The following is a 20,642-nucleotide window of genomic DNA, read 5'->3' as shown; positions in this document are numbered from 1 at the left end:
GTTTGTGTACCCCCTTGACGCTGCATTATCCCCCTCCTGTCTACTGATTTGGGGCCTAATTCAGACCTGATTTCAAAAGCAAAATCAGATGTAACATGTGCAGAGAGAGTTAGATTTGGGTGGGTTATTTTGTTTCTGTGCAGGGTAAATACCGGCTGCTTTATTTTTACACTGCAAATTAGATTTCAGTTTGTACACACCCCACCCAAATCTAACTCTCTCTACACATGTTACATCTGCCCCACCTGCAGTGCACATAGGCCCTCATTCCGAGTTGATCGCTTGGTAGCTACTTTTAGCAGCAGTGCAAACGCATAGTCGCCACCCACGGGGGAGTGTATTTTCACTTTGCAGGAGTGCGAACGCCTGTGCAGCCGAGCGGCAGCAAACACATTTTGTGCAAAACAAGACCAGCCCTGTAGTTACTTATTCTGTGCGATGATTGCTGCGACGAAGGACCCGGTATTGACGTCAGATACCCGCCCTGCAAACGCCCGGCCACGCCTATGTTTTTCTAAACACTCCCAGAAAACGATCAGTTGCCACCCATAAACTCCCACTTCCTGTCAATCTCCTTGCGTCCGCCAGTGCGACTGAAAGCGTCGCTAGAACCTGTGCAAAACCACAAAGCTCTTTGTACTTGTACGACGAGCCTGCGCATTGCGGTGCATGCGCATGTGCAGATTAGCCCCGTTCTGCCATAATCGCTGCATTTCGAAAATCCGTAGCGAGCGATCAACTTGGAATGAGGGCCATGGTTTTGCCCATTAGAGAAAAAGTTTGCTGTTGCGATCAGGTCTGAATTAGGGCCTTTTTTGTGTACAGTCCTCAATTTAAAAAAAATAAAAAAATTCAATACACAATACTGATAGTAAGGAAAGAAAATTCATCGTTCTGCCATGGGGTGATAAAAAGTACATTTTAATTCAGTAACAATTAGTATATAAATGACTAAATATAGATTTATTATACACAGAGCCGGCCCAAGGTATAGGCAAACTAGGCAAATGCCTAGGGCATTTGGAATGTCTAGGGGCACAAGCAGCTTCTGCTGATTAAAATGATATACAGCATGCCTATATTCTGTGAGTGACTGCGGCTCTATCTGCATAGAAAATGCATTACTAATGTGCGGCTTTATGTGTATAAGGTGTACTACAGTATTTTGTGGCGTAACGTATATGTGGTCTAATGTGAATAAAGAGCAACATGATGTGGTGTAATGTGAATAAGGGGCACTACTGTGAGGAGTAACGTGGTACTACTGTGTGATGTAACGTGAATAAGAGACACTATTGCATGATATAATGTGAATAAAGTTGCAGTACTGTGTGGCGTAATTTCAACTGGGGGTATTATTGTATGGCCATGCCCCTTCCCAGCAAGAACATGCCCCATTTTGGGCTGTGCACTGAATGTGTGCACTGTTCCTATTTAAAATATAGGGGGTAGGAGCACCAAAATAAGGACTGCTATGGGTGAGGGGTGATGGTGATGGGAAAGGGGTGCAGGGTCAGAGGCGGAACCAGCGTCTCTGCAAGGGGGCACCAGCCAAAATATTGCCTAGGGCATCATATTGGTTAGGGCCGGCTCTGATTATACAGACTGCCCATTTGCTCGCACAAAAATGTATCGAGCTGCAAAACAGGAGAACGGACAACACAATGCGACGTCTTATCGTTACACAGACGGCAGAAGCAGCAGCTCGTCCTAGGAGAGAACGGGAAATGGGCCTTTTTTTTTAAAATGATTCTTCCCAGAATGTGATGCTTGGACGGGATCCAGGGGGGGAAATACCAAAAGATGCAAAGTGTAAATTTCCTCACCACTCCTATTATTCATGTCACTGTTATGATTATCAGTCAGCTTTGTATATAGACCATGAGAACACGATTTGATATTACACCGACAGAACAATAGCGTAACAGGAAACACTATACAGTACGCAATGACACGGATTGTTTTCAACAAAGTGGTCAGTAGCGCCATGACGGATCCTCTGCCCATCTGGCAACTGTTTAATAGTAAAATACATTTCTGTTCACGGGATCCAGTTAGGATACTGGCTTTTGGGATCGACACTGCCCGGAATGCCGACGCCGGAATTCCGGCATGGCCCGCAATGCTGGTGCCGGAATCCTGAACGCTGGGAGCCTGAAGTAAGCACTGCCGACACTGCACAGAGGTAAACCGTGCGAGGGGGGGGGGGGGGGTTAGGTTTAAGCTGCAGGGGGGAGGTTAGGGTTAGGCTGTGTGGAGGGAAGGTTAGGGATAGGCACCACTGGGGAGGTTTAGGGTTAGGCTGTGGGGGAGGTAGGGATAGGTTTAGACTGCAGGGATGGAATCAAATGTTAGGGTTAGGCTGAAGGGGGGGTAAAGTTAGGATGTGGGGAGGGAATGTTAAGGTTAGGCATCATGTGGAGGGTTAGGCTGTGGGCGAGGAAGGGTTAGGTGTAGACTGTGGGGAAGGGAGGTTAGGATGCAGGAGGGGGGGTAAGGGTTAGGCTGTGGGGAGGGAAGGTTAGGTTAAGGCACCCAAGGGTGGGTTAGGGTTAGGCTGTGTGGGAGGTAGGGTTAGGTTTAGACTGCAGGGAGGGGAGGTTAGGGTTAGGCTGCTGGGGAGGGTTAGGGTTAGACATTACTGGGGAAATATTAGGGTTAGGTTGCAGGGGGGAGGGTTAGGGTTAGGCTGCAGGGGAGGTAAAGTTAGGTTTAGACTGTGGGGAGGGGAGGTTAGGGTGCAGGGGGGGGGAGATAGGTTAGGCACCATCGGGGCAGGGAGGGTTAAGGTTAGGGTGCGGGGGAGGTAGGGTTAGGTTTAGACTGTGGGGAGGGGAGGTTAGGGTGTGTGTGGGTGTGTGGGAGGGGGGGGGAGTTAGGGTTTGGCTGCAGGAAGGGAAAGGGTTAGGCACCACCGGGGAGGGTTAGGGTTAGGCTGCGGGGGAGGAAGGGTTAGGTTTAGCCTGCGGGAAGGGGAGATTAGGGTGCGGGGGAGGGGAGAGAGAGGGTTAGGCTGTGGGGAGGGAAGGTTAGGTAAGGCACCACTAGGGAGGGTTAGGGTTAGGCTGCGGGGGAGGTAGGGTTAGGTTTAGCCTGCGGGGAGGGGAGGTTAGAGTTAGGCTGGACAATCAGAGCCGGCCCTAACCAATATGATGCCCTAGGCAAGATTTTGGCTGGTGCCCTCTAGCACCACCGCTAGTTCCGCCTCTGACCCTGCACCCCTTTCCCAGCACCATCACCCCCACGCATAGCAGTCTTTTTTTTTGTTTTCCTGCCCCCTGTAATTTAAATAAGAACAGTGTGCACATTCAGCGCACAGCCCAAAAAGGTATGTGTTTTTGCTGGCAAGGGGCATGGTCACACAATAGTACCCCCAATTCAAATTATGCCTCACAGTAGTGCAACTTTATTCACAATTTATCATGCGATAGTGTCCCTTATTCACATTATATCACACAGTAGTACCACTTTACCTTATATACGTTACTCCTCATTCACATAACATCATACTGAATTGCTCCTTATTCACATTATACCACACCATATTTCTCTTTATTGTCATTACACCACACCATATTGCTACTTATTCACATTACACCACACCATGTTGCTCTTTATTCACATTAGAACACACAGTAGTGCCCTTTCTATACGTTATGCCACACAGTAGAGCACCTTATACACATAATGACACACATTGGTAATGCATTTATACACATAATACCACACAGTAATGCCCCTTACACATATGACACATATTATTAATGTCCTTATAAACATAATGCGCCTTACACATTATGCCAACCCTTATTAATGCCCTTATACACATAATTTTCTTCACACATATGCCGCACATTGTTAATGCCCTTATACACATAATGACACACATAATGTCCCTTACACATATGCCGCAATTATTAGTGCCTTTATACACATAATGACACACATAGTGCCCCTTACACATATGTTACACATTATTAATGCCCTTATACACATAATGACACATATTGTTCCTGGCGTGAGTCAACTGGCAGTTCTGCTAACGTCGGGTGCCTATTTTCTATGAAAATGCATCTTATTTGCATTGCTATGTGGCTAGGATGCACAAGCAGCTTCTGCTGATTAAATTGATATGCTGCATGCCTATATACTGTGTGTGACTGTGGCTGTATCTGCATACGAAATGCTACACACAGAATATAGACATGCCGCATATCATTTTAATCAGCAGAAGCTGCTTGTGCCCCTAGGCATACCAGATGCCCTAGGCAATTGCCTAGTTTGCCTATGCCTAGGGCCGGCTCTGTGGACAATGATATAGCAGATTATTACACCATTTGTGTGATTATCTGTGTGGTTGTACATTTCAGAGGCTGATGTGTGCTTGAGGGAGCTAGATGTATGTTAGTAATGTATATTGTACCACAGCACATATTATTATTTTTTGATCATTTCTGGTAAGGCCCAGGATAAACCATATTAGTGGCCCCAAATTCTTTGCAAAGCAGAGAAGTCCTGTGACTGTGAGAAAGAGCACTGAGAATTGCATCCAGCATACAGGGAAGTGGTACTGTGCAAGTCTTCCTACACACAGAATAAGAATATATACAGAGCAGGAATGTCACCAGGACACTGTCAGTATCGTAAAAACCCCGAGTCATATCTGTAAACGCTGGCACAGCCCCTGACAATTGCCAGCTACGCAGGACATTCAGCGTTTCACCAGTTGTTGTGCCTGGAGTAGACAAACATAGAAGACGAGATGCACTGAGCTGGTGTATAAGTCATGTCCACGTGTGGATTGGAACTGGAAGCACTATGGGGCTCAGCAATGCCGGTCACTCCCACCTGCCAGGCCTCTGTAATAGCTGATCATATGATGTATACCGTACAGGTATCAGCACACACAGTAACAACTGCACCCCATGTTTATCTCCTCATTTTTCTTTCTTTTTTTTATCTAATCTTTTCTTTTTTTTCTTTCAAACCCCTCCTGAGTTGCTGATAAGGTACTGTGACCAAAGGAAGGTAACGCTGTCATTAGGTGTCCCTACAGCCTCTATCACCGACCATGGCTAGTGGCAACTAAAAGTGACCAGGTGGCTCAGACTGAACATCAGTAGGAGTGCTCATGTCAGGGAATCCGACTGCCACCAGTATGTGTTGAACACAACGTTTTGGGCTTTTTCTATCTAGCTTTGGTGCCGATTCTGTGAGGGGCTAAGGTGTGCGAGGGGCAGAGCTGTGAGGTGTGAGGGGCTGAGATCTGAGGTGTGAGGGGCTGAGGTCTGAGGAGCTGAGGTGTGAGGGGCTGAGTCATGAAAAACAGGCGTGATGAGCTGAGGTTTGACGAGCTAGGTGTGCGAGGGGCAGAGCTGTGAGGTGTGAGGGGCTGAGATCTGAGGTGTGAGGAGCTGAGGTGTGAGGGGCAGAGGTGTGAGGGTGTGAGGAGCTGAGGTGTGAGGGGCTGAGGCGAGAGGGGCTGAGGCGAGAGGGGCTGAGGTAAGAGGGGCTGAGGTAAGAGGGGCTGAGGTCTGAGGAGCTGAGGTGTGAGGACCTGAGGTCTACGGAGCTGAGGTGTGAAAGGTTGAGGCGAGATGGGCTGAGGTGAGAGGGGCTCCAGAACAGCTTGCAGTTAGGGTTCTGAGAACAGTCTCTAAGACGTCCAATGTTACTGATGTATTGGGGGGTAGGCAGGCCGTATATATTGCCAGTATAATACCCTTTACAGTTAAGCAGATCTATGAAGTGTGTGACTGCAGGGCATGGATCTGTAGCTGCACTCTACATAGATCTGCTCAGCTGCAATGGTCGTATACTGATAATTACAACTAGCTTCTCTACAGAACTTCAAACGGGTTCTCAAGACCCACTTCTTCACCAAACCCAGCCAAATCTCATCCTAACCCTCTGTCCCACGCTCGGTCTACCCCATCTGTGTCACCCCTGTCTGTCTGCCCCTCCCCTTTAGAATATAAGCTCTCACGAGCAGGGCCCTCTTCCCTCATGTGATTATCCTTTTCTTACTTTAATAATCCTCAACTGCTCAAAACCTGCAATTTTCGGCCACCCTGATACTCATATCAGTGTCGTCTACTGGTGTAGTTATGCTTAGTTACCCTGTACTTGTCCTATATTGTCTTCAACTGTGAGTCACTGTTTTCCTGTTCTGATTATATGCATATGTACTCTGTTTGGTGGCCAATCCCGGGATCAAGATCGGCGGGATCCCGGGAATTAGGCCCAAAAATGGCCGGGATTCAATCTCGGGATTGGAAGCTCCAATCCCGGGGATTTAGGGATCAGCGTTCAGCTTCCATGGGATGCTCAAATGCTGCCCGGCTTCCTGCTTCCGGGTCCCCAGCGCAGCGTGAGAGATCACGCTGCGATGTTAGCTGCTGGTGGGAGCCGCCAGCAGCGTTCACAAGATGTTCCCCTCCCGCCCACCCCCGGTATATGGTGAGTTATATGTGCGGGGCGGGCGAGGCGGGGTGGGGTGAGGGGGCGGCCACCTAAGTAAAAGCCTATCCCGGGTATCCCGGGAATCCCGGGATTGGCCATTTTTCAATCCCGATAACCGGGATTGAAAAAATGGCCCGGGATTGGCTTCCCTAGTACTCTGTAATTGGGCGCTGCAGAACCCCCGTGGTGCCATATAAATAAAGGATAATAATAATAATAAATAGCAGACTTCTTACACTGGAGCAAATAGATCCTCATGTAAGGTGTGTGACTGCAGTGTAGAAGGTTGAGGGTTGGAGTCCCCACTATGACAAGCTGAGAAATGTCTGTATTAAATACAGGGTGATGTAGCCGAGTGATAAGGTGCACACAAATCACCCTATCACTGAGAGCTCACAAGATAAATGTATGAATATAGTATATTTTGAGTTCAAAACCCTTGCTTGGTGCATTCAGAAAGTGTGTATAGTAAAATGTTTTTTTTGTTTTTTTTTAAATTCTATTCTATAGTGTAAATGTTTTGAGCTGGGACAGGTCAAAGTTGCCTAGGGCCCAACAAGGCATTACTCCAGCTCTGCAGTCCCAGCGGCCCCCCTATATATGTACTACCCAGGGGCCGCTCATCACCCCAATATACCCAGACAGCTTCAGACTTTCTGAAATAAATAGCAATATCATTATTTCCTGGAAAGAGCCCCAGCTTAGTCCAGGCTCATATTATCCCTTGCCCTGCTTTTATGTAACCAGTACATTTCAGTGGGTAAGGCCTTGCACCCTCATCTAACACCCTGATGGTAATATTATCCATCTTGTGGAACTCACGGGATGAAGCTGAGATGCGTCACAAGTAATATGACCGTATGAGGGGAACAGTGCCAGCCAATGTGCCAGCTCTCTGACCACAGAACTTTGCCCGGTCCTTCTCCTTTCATGCAAACATACTGGGCGCAACTGCCACATTGATTTGCAAGTGGATACCCCCAAATACCCATCACACGGAGTCTTTCTCTGTGCAGCAACGTCTGCAGATGTCTAGGGAATTATACTGTTGTAGATGTAGATATCAGCAACGATGCATTGTGCCTAGTAATAGACCATAAAAGCCCTTTCCAGACACAGCCCTACTTTCTGTATCCCAAGGAAAGATCCACAATTACCCCAATTATGGCAGCAATCTACTCGGTGCTGTGTTTCCATATTTTTAAAACACAGCCTGTAACATGACAGTAAGGAGCTGATTCGCTGGTACTTTATCTCCATCCAAGGCTTAGTAAATAGACCCCAAAGTACTAGCCAATCTTTCTCCAAGGCTTAGTACATCTGCTCCTTTGGTGCCCACTTATCGACTAAATATTTGCGGCTATATCCCTGAAAACACCCATTACCTGCTGCGATCCCTCTATTTCCGCCCCACAGCCGCATCCCCCATTGGTTTCTATAGGGGGTGCAATGCTGCCCCGATGTATTCGCATTCCTGATATTGTCCCCCGCAGCTACCGCAATCTTTTGTTTGCAGTAGCCCATTGTAGCCTATGGGCTACTGATTACGGGAAAAAAGTTCCGGCTGGGATCCACGGAACCCTCTGCCGGAAATGGCCCTAGTGCATCGCATGCGCAGGACCCCCCGGCAACAGCCCGCAGAGCATATTGCAGGGACGAACTCCTTTCGGAGCCCCTGTGCTGGCGGGTGCCGGGTGATACATCCACGCAAAGGAATCGCATCTTGCAATGCGATCCTGGCCGGGATCTTACCGATTCAATATGCGATCTGTGATTAATGGCCCCTTAGTGAGATGTGTGGGCTAAATAGAGCAACGTTACACCAGGAGCGCCAGCCAGGTGACATCTTCCAGAGATACTACATCTGCTGACATCTCTCACTAAGCAACGAGACCCAGGTCATCCAGAGAACAAATTAGTACTGAAAGTCTAAACCTTTGTACCCAGTAAGTGGAGCCAATCGCTTAATCGCCTTTAATACTGATAACATCGTGTCTGCACTGAAACAGCAGCTAATAGGAAGAGGCCACAAACGAAGAAGAACAGTTCTAAACAGCTAATTACAGTCCCGAGAACACAATGAATCGCCTTCCAGCAACATAAAGCAATAGAAACACTTTGCTGTCCCTGGAATACGGCTTCGGCGGGGCCGCTTTGCTCTACGTATACATGAAATAAAATGTGTTCTTACCTCTACCAGTTGCCATTGAGCACAGATGTCCCCCAACCTCCTAACCAGGAATGACTGAGTGGAACCTAGAGGCAGATCCCCTGTCTGTGCATCTATCTCTGGTGAATCAGAGGAGGGTGATTTACTGAGGTCTCCTGGCTGTCAGTAATCTGTGCTTCTAACAAGGATTACATGAAAATGTCCGGTTCTGGCGCATCCCTGAAAATACAGTTTATTCTTAGTTATGCAGATTACCAACCAAAAAAGCTATTTATTCCTTTTTTTTTTTTTTTCTCCCTGCAGCCGGCCTCTCAATCACTCCTGGGAGCTTTTACCATTTAAGGTCAATGCTTCATTTGGATGAACAAACTCAGCTGAGACTTTCTCTAGCAGAGTACGCTGTAAGAGAATGTCTTCCGCTAAGGTTGCTTCATGCAGAATAAGTAAACTTTTAGAAAAGATGATTTAAAAATCTTCTTTCCACTTTTTACTTCTAAAAAGATCAGCCCCCTCTCCCTTGCAGCTAGACCAAGGAGCCACCTTGCTGGGTACTCTGTTCTCTGTCAGCCCTGATACTTGTATATATATGTAAAATCAAGGGCCATAAGACACTGCACACAGCTCACAGAGGAAGCACAATGGAGATTTATAGTGCCATGCGGTTATTCTCATTCCTTTGTTGTTTTATTATAGCGCCAACGTATTCTGCAGGGCTGTTTAATCGGTCCTACACTCAGTGTCACCCAAGAGGAGAGGTGGGATGGGTACTGATTACTAATTGCCTGGGCTTCTTGGAGGGGCCTGGCATGGTGCCCCCTCTCTACCTGTCAGCCAGCAGCAGCCTCTTCCCAGCCCAGTGGGTCCTGGGGGGCTGTTGCCACTATCAGCGACGGCAGCCTCATCTGCCTGCAGGTAGGGGGAACCAGGCTTGGACTGGCCCACCGGGATACAGGGGAAACCACCGGTGGGCCCCACTGCCTGGGGGCCCACCTCCTGCTCTAAGGATCAGGTTCCAGACTGTGCACTTGAATTATACATTATACACATGTTACCTTATACTGGACTATGGTGTATTTTCTACAGTGCATTATACATTATACACATGTTACCTTATACTGGACTATGGTGTATTTTCTACAGTGCATTATACATTATACACATGTTACCTTATACTGGACTATGGTGTATTTTTTTCTACAGTGCATTATACATTATACACATGTTACCTTATACTGGACTATGGTGTATTTTCTACAGTGCATTATACATTATACATATGTTACCTTATACTGTACTATGGTGTATTTTCTACAGTGCATTATACATTATACATATGTTACCTTATACTGGACTATGGTGTATTTTCTACAGTGCATTATACATTATACATATGTTACCTTATACTGTACTATGGTGTATTTTGTACAGTGCATTGTTGTTATAAATCTGTTATTAATCTGGTACATTATCATGCATGCAGCAGCTGAATTTACTGTATATATTTATGTAGGGGCCCAAAAGTTGCACTCTCTAATGGTTAGTCAAACCAATGAGGTGGCAGGCCACACCCCTTCTGCAGAATGACCACACCCCTACCATGGGCCCCTACCACTGCATTTTCCCGGTGGGCCCTACATGCCCCAATCCAACACTGGGGGGAACGATCGCACTGGTCCCCCCCCCCCCTTCCCCCCAAGATCTGACCCTGGCTGAGGGGTGCACAGCGTTAAAAGTAGTCTGGAAGGTTATTTGTAAAAAGGGTGTGTGGCCACGCCTCTGAGAATAGACCACGCCCTCCAGCAGTACCGGGACCCCGACTAGCTGTTTATGGCCCTGCCTACACTACACACTTTCACGCGTCTCATCCCTCTGATTACTCTCACTTCCAAATGACACAAAAGGCTTGATTCAGAAGGGCACCCAAAGAGACTAGGAAACCCTTACCGAGCACGCGCGAAACGTGAGTGTAATAGCATATGCATTTATGTACGACGCTGTTATAACTTGCGGCGTCATTTGCGATCCCTGGGTGTTTCAGGGTGGAGACTGGGAAGTGGCCTAAAGTCTTTGCAAAAAGGGATGTCGTGGGCGTGTTTCGGTATGCGGCTGCGTTCTCATTGGAAGCACGACAGCCACAGTCACCATTTGTAAAGAACGTTACACAGGAGACTCTGCGCCATGCAGGGGCTGCTCCAGAAGACGACGTACGTCTATTGGTGCGCCGATGGCAGTGTGATCAGATCCACCAGCGCACTTAGGCGAACATCACGTAAGAGAAGCGGGCGTCGCAGTGGTTACTCAGCCCGTCACACGGGAGAACACAAGAGGACTGGCATTTGCATATTTTCATACTTGAGAACTGGGAGCAACCGCAGCCGTGCCTGACTAACACCGCACTTAGGTGCAAGCCTTTGCGGCCTTCCTACTGCAGCCATTTAGTCATTGGGTTTCATTGCCGCCTTAACTTGTCCTAGACAGATAAAGGGTATTTGCTGATTGGGTGCTGGGAATCCATGCAGTAAAATACGTAAATAAACTCAATCAGCCACAGGGGCTTGTATCAATAAGTGGAGGATGCATCAGCCACTCTGCAGGCAGAGAAAGGGTTAAGAAGTGACGTGAAACCAGTTTACTAAGTCTTGTTACTGGTTTGTAATAAACTCTCCCCATGTTGCAGTGATCCTGGGTGGTCTGTATACATGTAGTGAAACAGGAGATTCCAGTGAAGATAACCTAAGCCCCTCTTCTTCTCCCTTACAGATAGACATCAAGTCCCATCAAATCTGTGCCATGGTGTCATTAATAAGGGTTTATATAGACTCAGTCTATGCCCCTCTCCCCCCACTACCCGTCACTGTCTCTCGCCTGGATGCTACTATTAGCCCTTATCCAGGGCTTGATTAAGGGTTCCAGCCGCCCTAGGCTAATACAGAACACCCCCCCCCCCCACACATACACACATACACACACACACACACAATTTTTTTGCTCATATTCAGCTACAAATCTGTAATTACGTGTCAAAATGTACCACAGATTCAATTATTAATAAAAAGAATATTTAGCGCAAAATGGTCATAGATGAGATGAGATGATCAATAAGCAATCATATTTAATGCATATAAAATCTAAAAACATCCATGGAATTTACACAAGAAAAAAGGTAAAATATAATATACTAAGCAGTAACTGTGTACATATAAATCGTACGATGATGTTGTTCCCTATAAAGGGTATATTGCACAACTCCCAGACTCATTCAGCTGCACTTGTAAATATAAGATAGGACCTGTTCCTATGTAAATAGTCCCCTTCTGTATCCAATAATAGTGATAGGATAGTCCGTTGTTAATAGTTACCACAGGTGATCAAGGATAATTAAGCGGTACAGCACTCCGCAGTATTGCAGTTCCTTGGTGCAGTGGATAAACTGTGAAATTCCTCAATTGAAGAGGTTTTACCTCCAAGCAGAGGTCCAAGAGGTTCCGTGGGGGACTTGGTTCAGGTCCTGTATCTCCAGATTTCCATAGGTCCAGGGAGTTTAGCAGGAGAGCAGCTCACACCAACGCGTTTCGTTGTGATCACACAACTTTTTCAAGGTGCTGACTGGGCTGTGAGAAGGGGTTTATATACCCAAACAATATGGCTGCTCATTTGCATAACAGATTGGAATCAATCAACTCATCTCATGATATGACCAAATTATGACAGACAGATAAAACTAAATTAAAATCACACATTAGTACCTATAGAACATACTAAAATTAGTTTAATACTGTGGTTATTTCTCTTATTTCATTATATATCGTGTGGTCACATGACCGTTTGTATATAGGGTATATCTAAAAACCGGGGGTCACAATCCCTGGAGGTAGTTGTATGAGCTATTAGTCAAAGGGTGGATCCATGTCTCATTTTATTAATGGCCCTATGGAGTCCCAGAGGCTCTCACCTGAAATAGATCCCATGATAATCAGCGGTGCGGTGGGGATGACGCGAACGGGTCGCGTCTCGTCGCGTCATCTGGAAGTGTCCGATCACGTGCAGTGACGCGATCGGGTTCTCTCCGTCGCGTCATTAGGCCGCGCTTAGGCGCGTATGACGTGACGTGGGGGATGTCATTCTGGTTGTCCAGGCAACGCGTCAGTGTCAGTTATTTTCTGTTTCCGCCAAGCGGCCCAAATATACTAGTTTGTGGTGTTGCATACATTAATGTCCCCGCGAATCTGACAGCCATTATGCCAACCACAGAAATAATGTATCTAAAATCCAATAAATGGATAACAGCATATTATATTGGTAACCCATTAGTTTGGTATATTTAGAGTATCTAAATCCGAAAATAATATAATATAATATGTTTGAGATGTTTCTGTTCAAACAAAGAATATACGTTTTTATAAAAAACACAATATAATGTGAAAAATAATACACAAAAAAAGAAAAAAACAAAAAAACATACTTAATCCAATAAAGTTATAAATATTGGACTGAAAAAAGGGGGGTGATACATCAAATCACCAAACTGTATACATTCTTATTAAGACAAATATAATTTCTGTATTGAGAATCATTTCTTGCAAAGTTGATTCTAAATTATCCGTCTTAGTATAAGAAACATATTATAAACAGAAAAATTCAAAACTGTAGAAATAAAAACAAGGGTATAGAAAATTAAAAAGAAGAATGAAGGAAGAAAGGGAAAGGGTGAAAAAGGAAAATAGGAAAAAGGAGAAGACCATAGGGGAAGGGAAGAGGTGGTAGGGAGGTACAAAAAGAGGGGAAGAGGGAAGAGAAAAAAACTCAAAAAGAAAAAAGGATACCAACAGCAAGGATGCATAGTTTAGAATATTTGAAAAAAGGTGGGGGGGGGGGGAGATGATCATAACACTGTATTGAGTTCCACTGTTTCATTTAATCCATTTGGAAATATCGTATCTAGTTTGAACATCCAGTACAGCTCTTGTTTGCATAAGGTGTTATATCTATCCCCTCCCCTCTTTGTTAAATCTACCTGTTCAATTGCTGTTAGATGAAGTGAACTAGGGTCACCACCATGTTGATCTCTGAAGTGTCGAGAGACACTATGTGTGGAAACTTTTTTAATAATATTACGGCGGTGCTCCATGAAGCGGATTTTAATGCTTCTAGTTGTACGACCCACATATCTTAAATCACATCCACAGGAGAGAAGATAAATAATATAGGTTGAGTTGCAATTCATGAAACTCAAGAGTTCATAATTCTCCCCATCTTTAACGTGGAGTTGTGTTGTTTTTTTATACATATGTTTGCAGGTCGTACACCTAGTAGCACCACATCTAAAGAACCCTTTGGGTTTGGATGTCAGCCAGTTCTCCTCTGTAAACTGTTGGGTAGGGATTTTCCTAATAAAACTAGGAGCAAGTATATTTTTGAGTGATTTATTCTTTTTAAAAATAAATTTAGGTTTTAACGGTAGTTGGTTCCTAAGTAATTTATCCTGATTTAAGATACTGAAATTTTTGCAGACGATCTTTTTGATCTGCATACTCTCATTATTAAATGTGGAGATAAAGGCCAAGCTATCCGGTTTATCCTTCAGGTCCATTTTTTCAGTTGCTGATTTATTATGTCTAAATAAAGTCTCCCTCTCTAAATCAGAAACTTCTCTAAGGGCTTTCTTCAATGGTGCATGGGGATAACCCCTTTCACCAAAGATCCTCACCATAGAGTCCGCCTGTTCCAAAAACTTAGATTTTTCAGTACAATTACGTCGTAATCGCATTAATTGGCCTCTTGGAATGTTCTTCTTCCAAGGGGGATAATGGGCGCTCTGGTAGTGCAGGTAAGAGTGTGTATCCACCTCCTTGTTGTAATTGGAGGTGTAAATTTTGTTATCCCTGGCTTCTAGAGTCACATCCAGGAAGTTAGTGGTAAGTGGGTGATAGGAGAATGTGAACTGTAGATTAAAGTGATTAGAATTCAAACTAGAAACAAATGACTGTGCAGAAGATAGATCCCCATCCCAAATAATAAAAAGGTCATCAATGTAGCGGCCATAGAGGACGAGACTCGCGCCGAAGCCGCCCCCCCACACATGGGTGTCCTCAAAGAGTCCCATGTATAGGTTGGCATAACTCGGCGCAAATCTCGTCCCCATGGCCGTCCCCATAACCTGAAGATAATATTTATCCATAAACAAAAAGTAATTGTGTTGAAGTATAAAAGAAATAGCATCCACCAAAAACTTCCCGTGTCTCTCCGAGAGGTCACCATCAGCTTTCAATCTAGCTAATATTGCATCTCGACCAAGATCGTGTGGGATATTAGTATAAAGGCTCTGTACATCTAGAGTCAGAAACGCAAAAGTGTCTTTCCACACAAAGTCCTTTATTAGTTGTAAAAAGTGAGTGGTATCTTTAATGTGTGACCTCAAGGTAGAGACACGAGGTTGTAAGAAAGAGTCCACATAAAAAGAAAGATTTGAAGACAGAGACCCCACACCAGAAATAATCGGACGCCCCGGGGGTGACAACAGTGATTTATGTATTTTGGGGAGGTGATAATAGATCGGAATTGTGGGGTATTTAATAAACAAAAAATGATATTCCTCCCTGGATATGACTCCATCGGCCAGGGCTTCATCCAGTAGGGTGTGTAATTGTCTCAAATATTGTGATGTGGGATCGAAATCAAGAATCTTATAAAATTTGGTATTGTTTAGTTGTCTATGAGCTTCAATTAAATATTCTTCTCTACTCTGCACCACCAGACCTCCCCCCTTGTCTGCCTCCCTAAAGACCAAAGAAGTATCTTTGGTAAGGTCACGTAGGGCTTTTCTCTCCCATCTGGTAAGATTGGTATTTATCCTCTTACCAATGGAGGGTTTGTTATGTTGACATAGATTCCTAAAGTCCTCAAGTGTTGTTTTGTAAAAACACTCAACCATGGGACTCTTGTAAGTGAGAGGATAGAACTCAGATTTGCGCCTAAAGTCACCCTTTTTAATGTCATAAATTTTCTTCATGTCGTTCTTTTCTTCGGAATTGATGCTGTTATCCAAAAGGGAATTTAGCATCTCCAAAGCTAGGTCATCACCTGAATCTAGGGTGATGGCCATACCTTCTTCTTTTTGTTGTTGCATATTGCGTTGAATAAAATATCGTTTTCTGCACAAAGTGCGGACGAATCTATTCAGCTCAACAAACAAATTGAAGATATTCGGGGTGCTCGTAGGGGCAAATTTGAGTCCTTTGGCCAAAAGGGATTTTTCACTGGTAGAAAACTGTTTATTAGAAAGATTATATACATTAGTTGGGGTAAGAGTTGTCTGATCCTTTAATCCCAACCCCTTGGTTGTCTTCTTTTTCCCCCCTCTGCACCCTCTATACTTCTGGATCTTCCTCTTTTTGATGTTTTTCTTTCCCACTCTGTTCTTTTCGGGGACCCATGACGTCTTTCGTATCTTTGTTCTAAAAAAACCTCGGAGTTTTTCTGAGAGTCATGTTGGGGATCTGATCTCTGTTCTCTAGGTCTTGCTCCTAGTTCAGACAATTGACCCGCACCTAATTGTGCCGGTCTAGTATTTGTGTTCCTTTCTAGTGTGTTATTGGAAACTTTCCTCTTATCCCTATTTGTCTCTTCATAGCGTGGTGGGTATCTCTCAGAAATTCTTTGTTGGTCCCATCCCCTATTTGAGGGAGCCCTTTTGGAGGTATATGCTATGGATCTAATCCTTTCTCTATTTTTGTTTCTATAGCTCCTCACCTGTCCAGTATTGTAATCCTCCAAGTCTCTCTGGAATTTTTTACATTTGTTATCTACAACTGTTTGTTCAAATTTTGTAACCCTTTCCATGACTAGTAAGTCCCTCTCCTTATATTCCTTTGTATTACTCTGGGGTTCTAATTTGGTTTTAAGGGATTCAATTTCTATTTCAATTTCTTTAACTTTCCGGTCTCTATATGCAATTACCACTTCCATCAGATTCATAGAGCATTTATCCAATATTTTCTCCCATTTCTCTTCAAACTCTCTATCTCCGTTAAAGATAGAGGGCTTGAAGAGTCTGAGACCTCTGGGAATCATATTTTTATCAATATATTTCTGTAAATTGATACTGTCAAGCCACTGCTTGGTCTCTGATCTCATTAGATCCTCCAACTTATAAAACTCGTTTTTCAACAAATCATTCTTGGACTCTAAATTAGTCCCCATGGGATCATCCCATTTCTTAAGAAAGGCATTCCTTCTACTATGTCTGTCATCAAAAGTGGAGAAACTCCCCATTCTTGCAGCCTTGAGTAGGACTATGTGAATTTGCAAAAAGAGGAAAAAACACCCTAGGGTGATTTTCTCAAGGCGCTAGATTAGGGGAGGTTCAACACTGCAGCTAAAAGAGTGAGGTTGGTCAGACCTCGCAAATATGCAGTAACAATAAAAAGAATATTTAGCGCAAAATGGTCATAGATGAGATGAGATGATCAATAAGCAATCATATTTAATGCATATAAAATCTAAAAACATCCATGGAATTTACACAAGAAAAAAGGTAAAATATAATATACTAAGCAGTAACTGTGTACATATAAATCGTACGATGATGTTGTTCCCTATAAAGGGTATATTGCACAACTCCCAGACTCATTCAGCTGCACTTGTAAATATAAGATAGGACCTGTTCCTATGTAAATAGTCCCCTTCTGTATCCAATAATAGTGATAGGATAGTCCGTTGTTAATAGTTACCACAGGTGATCAAGGATAATTAAGCGGTACAGCACTCCGCAGTATTGCAGTTCCTTGGTGCAGTGGATAAACTGTGAAATTCCTCAATTGAAGAGGTTTTACCTCCAAGCAGAGGTCCAAGAGGTTCCGTGGGGGACTTGGTTCAGGTCCTGTATCTCCAGATTTCCATAGGTCCAGGGAGTTTAGCAGGAGAGCAGCTCACACCAACGCGTTTCGTTGTGATCACACAACTTTTTCAAGGTGCTGACTGGGCTGTGAGAAGGGGTTTATATACCCAAACAATATGGCTGCTCATTTGCATAACAGATTGGAATCAATCAACTCATCTCATGATATGACCAAATTATGACAGACAGATAAAACTAAATTAAAATCACACATTAGTACCTATAGAACATACTAAAATTAGTTTAATACTGTGGTTATTTCTCTTATTTCATTATATATCGTGTGGTCACATGACCGTTTGTATATAGGGTATATCTAAAAACCGGGGGTCACAATCCCTGGAGGTAGTTGTATGAGCTATTAGTCAAAGGGTGGATCCATGTCTCATTTTATTAATGGCCCTATGGAGTCCCAGAGGCTCTCACCTGAAATAGATCCCATGATAATCAGCGGTGCGGTGGGGATGACGCGAACGGGTCGCGTCTCGTCGCGTCATCTGGAAGTGTCCGATCACGTGCAGTGACGCGATCGGGTTCTCTCCGTCGCGTCATTAGGCCGCGCTTAGGCGCGTATGACGTGACGTGGGGGATGTCATTCTGGTTGTCCAGGCAACGCGTCAGTGTCAGTTATTTTCTGTTTCTAGTTTGAATTCTAATCACTTTAATCTACAGTTCACATTCTCCTATCACCCACTTACCACTAACTTCCTGGATGTGACTCTAGAAGCCAGGGATAACAAAATTTACACCTCCAATTACAACAAGGAGGTGGATACACACTCTTACCTGCACTACCAGAGCGCCCATTATCCCCCTTGGAAGAAGAACATTCCAAGAGGCCAATTAATGCGATTACGACGTAATTGTACTGAAAAATCTAAGTTTTTGGAACAGGCGGACTCTATGGTGAGGATCTTTGGTGAAAGGGGTTATCCCCATGCACCATTGAAGAAAGCCCTTAGAGAAGTTTCTGATTTAGAGAGGGAGACTTTATTTAGACTTAATAAATCAGCAACTGAAAAAATGGACCTGAAGGATAAACCGGATAGCTTGGCCTTTATCTCCACATTTAATAATGAGAGTATGCAGATCAAAAAGATCGTCTGCAAAAATTTCAGTATCTTAAATCAGGATAAATTACTTAGGAACCAACTACCGTTAAAACCTAAATTTATTTTTAAAAAGAATAAATCACTCAAAAATATACTTGCTCCTAGTTTTATTAGGAAAATCCCTACCCAACAGTTTACAGAGGAGAACTGGCTGACATCCAAACCCAAAGGGTTCTTTAGATGTGGTGCTACTAGGTGTACGACCTGCAAACATATGTATAAAAAAACAACACAACTCCACGTTAAAGATGGGGAGAATTATGAACTCTTGAGTTTCATGAATTGCAACTCAACCTATATTATTTATCTTCTCTCCTGTGGATGTGATTTAAGATATGTGGGTCGTACAACTAGAAGCATTAAAATCCGCTTCATGGAGCACCGCCGTAATATTATTAAAAAAGTTTCCACACATAGTGTCTCTCGACACTTCAGAGATCAACATGGTGGTGACCCTAGTTCACTTCATCTAACAGCAATTGAACAGGTAGATTTAACAAAGAGGGGAGGGGATAGATATAACACCTTATGCAAACAAGAGCTGTACTGGATGTTCAAACTAGATACGATATTTCCAAATGGATTAAATGAAACAGTGGAACTCAATACAGTGTTATGATCATCTCCCCCCCCCCCCCCCACCTTTTTTCAAATATTCTAAACTATGCATCCTTGCTGTTGGTATCCTTTTTTCTTTTTGAGTTTTTTTCTCTTCCCTCTTCCCCTCTTTTTGTACCTCCCTACCACCTCTTCCCTTCCCCTATGGTCTTCTCCTTTTTCCTATTTTCCTTTTTCACCCTTTCCCTTTCTTCCTTCATTCTTCTTTTTAATTTTCTATACCCTTGTTTTTATTTCTACAGTTTTGAATTTTTCTGTTTATAATATGTTTCTTATACTAAGACGGATAATTTAGAATCAACTTTGCAAGAAATGATTCTCAATACAGAAATTATATTTGTCTTAATAAGAATGTATACAGTTTGGTGATTTGATGTATCACCCCCCTTTTTTCAGTCCAATATTTATAACTTTATTGGATTAAGTATGTTTTTTTGTTTTTTTCTTTTTTTGTGTATTATTTTTCACATTATATTGTGTTTTTTATAAAAACGTATATTCTTTGTTTGAACAGAAACATCTCAAACATATTATATTATATTATTTTCGGATTTAGATACTCTAAATATACCAAACTAATGGGTTACCAATATAATATGCTGTTATCCATTTATTGGATTTTAGATACATTATTTCTGTGGTTGGCATAATGGCTGTCAGATTCGCGGGGACATTAATGTATGCAACACCACAAACTAGTATATTTGGGCCGCTTGGCGGAAACAGAAAATAACTGACACTGACGCGTTGCCTGGACAACCAGAATGACATCCCCCACGTCACGTCATACGCGCCTAAGCGCGGCCTAATGACGCGACGGAGAGAACCCGATCGCGTCACTGCACGTGATCGGACACTTCCAGATGACGCGACGAGACGCGACCCGTTCGCGTCATCCCCACCGCACCGCTGATTATCATGGGATCTATTTCAGGTGAGAGCCTCTGGGACTCCATAGGGCCATTAATAAAATGAGACATGGATCCACCCTTTGACTAATAGCTCATACAACTACCTCCAGGGATTGTGACCCCCGGTTTTTAGATATACCCTATATACAAACGGTCATGTGACCACACGATATATAATGAAATAAGAGAAATAACCACAGTATTAAACTAATTTTAGTATGTTCTATAGGTACTAATGTGTGATTTTAATTTAGTTTTATCTGTCTGTCATAATTTGGTCATATCATGAGATGAGTTGATTGATTCCAATCTGTTATGCAAATGAGCAGCCATATTGTTTGGGTATATAAACCCCTTCTCACAGCCCAGTCAGCACCTTGAAAAAGTTGTGTGATCACAACGAAACGCGTTGGTGTGAGCTGCTCTCCTGCTAAACTCCCTGGACCTATGGAAATCTGGAGATACAGGACCTG

Source organism: Pseudophryne corroboree, chromosome 11 (assembly GCF_028390025.1).
Source record: "Pseudophryne corroboree isolate aPseCor3 chromosome 11, aPseCor3.hap2, whole genome shotgun sequence".
Classification (NCBI taxonomy): Eukaryota; Metazoa; Chordata; class Amphibia; order Anura; family Myobatrachidae; genus Pseudophryne; species Pseudophryne corroboree.
The sequence above is the reverse complement of the archived record's forward strand: the minus strand, read 5'-3'. Positions refer to the sequence as shown.